A 2,705-nucleotide genomic window follows, 5' to 3' on the forward strand; every position below is an offset into this window, starting at 1 on the left:
CTGTTTCATTTGTTCTATGTAGGTTTCTTTGCCAATAAAATTCAATGAGAATAAAAAATATTATTTTTTGAATGTTCTCTGGCAGATGTGTTGGTTCTTATTTCTTGCTACTTTAGTATGTTTCATACTAATATATTGAAAATACTATTTCCTCACTCAGTCAATTTTGTGAACTACAATAATTATGGTAGTAAAATCTTTTTGCTGTGACTAAAACTCACACTGGCAAAATACTAGAATTTGTAAATAAATCTTTGAGTTATAATGTGTTATCCTCTGTCTACAGTTGCAGGTATTAACAAGATATATCAATCAAGATTAATAATTTGGTTAAAATATTTGGTTAGCTTAGAGAGAAGCTAACCTATAGACAAATTATAATCCTTAATATTTATATGGTTATATTTATCTTTCCAACATGCCGAAGCTCATGTAGATTTTTTTTTTTTTCTAAATTAGATTCTGATAAGTTCTGGTGGTCAATGTAATGTGAATATGTATTCCATGGTTAAGTGTTCTTTGAACTATTTCATTTATATTCTCACTTTCAATATTAAAGATGCACATTAACATGTTAAATGTTCTGAGAATTTCTAGGGGAAACCTGTTCTATTCAAGGTTTCAAAATTATTTTTGGCCATAGGATTTTTATTTTCAAAGAACATCTATTGAGTATTTTGATGGATATTGGTATTTATGGAACATAATGTGGAAAATTTTATCATAGATGTCTGGCGATACACTGAATATAACCTGTTGAATATAGCAGAAATAGTATGTATCTAATTTATGTTTTGAGAATATTGGAAAGGAGTCACATTCAAAGCTGTAGGAAAACACTTCATGTGATTCATGATTGGTAGGAACATAAAAGGTCAAAAATCTTTTCTATGGTCCCATCGAAATTTTAAATGCATCACATCCTCTGACCCAGCAATTTCAGTTCTAGGAAGTTAACCCATAGACCTATTGGCACATGCACAAATAACAAAAGGACAAAGTTATTTATTGTAGTAGTATGTGTAAGGACTTGAGACCGGGATGCTAGTGTAAATGTCCCTTGGCAGGATCTGTTTGTATAAATTGTGATAAATATGCATGTAGTAGAACAAAAAGCTTCTTGTGTCTTGATAAGAACTTTGAGATATCTTAAATTTAAAAATAAGGAACAAAAAAGTATGTATAGCATTCTGCCATTAGATTAAAAATAGAAGACGATTTATTAACTTCTGTATGCATCAAACTATTTCTGCAAGGGTAAATAACAAATTAAAAATACTGAGTGAGTTCATGGGACTTAGGAATATAGAGACAGAGTTAAAAGGGGGTCTTTTGCTCTTTGTCATTATATTCTTTCTAAGGTTTGAAACATTTTAATCTGTTAAAAATAGAAAAATGATTGCAATCAGTTCTGATGGGATATATGTGTTACTAAAAATCACCATGCCAGGCAAGATCATGCAATAAAAAGCCGCAGTTTGTGAGGAAAAATAGGGCTAGGGGTATTACACTCAAGAATTTTGTCAGTAGCATATGAAAAAAATAGAAAACGAATTAAAATTATAGTACAGTTATACACACATTAAGTAGTCTCAAACGGCACATGTACTATAATAAACGTAGCACTTTACCTAGAAAAAGACCAGAAGTATGTTTTTGGAAGTGTAAACAGGACTGTAGCTCATGAGTTATTGTGAGGTGGTAGAAGGAGGATTATCTGTAATCTGATGGACAGTTTAATACCACATGTAGATGAGTTGTCCCATGATACATAAGGTGACTTGAGGTAGCTGATGAGGTATTCGCATATGTGTTAAGTATTCCCACACAGCTTAGTTCAGCAGGGTGCAAGATGTCTGTGTTCAACTTATTTGTGGTTAGATGAGTCATGTATAATCCAATGCAAAATTCTGTTACACTCAAATTGTTTCCTGATATATCAATCACATTGGTACAGAATCTCATTTCCAAAACAAATGTTATAAAAGAACTACTTATTTGCCATTAAAATTTTTTCGTATTAAAATTATTTTATGAATAAATTTACTTTGTTGATTCTTAAAGTGACTGAGTTAACATTAACTTATCTACTCTTTGTACTAATTACACAAGTACTTTTATTCTCTATATACTTCTATACATCATCATCAGCGTAATGTTAATCATATCCAACAGTTGGAAGAGAAATTGCCATTTTAAATAATAAGGTAGTGCTAGAGTCATTACTAAAATATTTTATCAAATCTTTTATATGTGAAAAGTTGAAGCTTACTTTCCCGTATCAATTGCTGCTAGATTTGCCATTAACTGCATCATATGGTAGGTAGAGGTAGAGGGACTTATGAAGAGCTAAAATGGCCTTTAAATTAAAAAAATCATTCATTAAAATCCTAGGTAAATAATACAGTTTCTGCTTCTTTACAAAGCTATTTTAAAGTATCATAAAGGAATACTGTAAAGTGTCACTTAATGATGCCTTACTCTCGGCTACAGGGCACTATTCAAGGTAAAACATATTTTAAATATACCTTAGTAACAGAAAGCATAATGTAAAAAAAAATTAGATAGTATAATTGCATTAAGGAAGAGATTCATTAACTCCTTAGGCTCAAAGGAATAATCATTAAAAAAGTCACTTTCTGGTCAGTTATTTTTTAACATTAAAAAAAAATTCTACTGTTATAGTTATTAGGAGAAGTATTTAC

This window comes from Rousettus aegyptiacus, unplaced genomic scaffold (assembly GCF_014176215.1).
Source record: "Rousettus aegyptiacus isolate mRouAeg1 unplaced genomic scaffold, mRouAeg1.p scaffold_m13_p_15, whole genome shotgun sequence".
Classification (NCBI taxonomy): domain Eukaryota; kingdom Metazoa; phylum Chordata; class Mammalia; order Chiroptera; family Pteropodidae; genus Rousettus; species Rousettus aegyptiacus.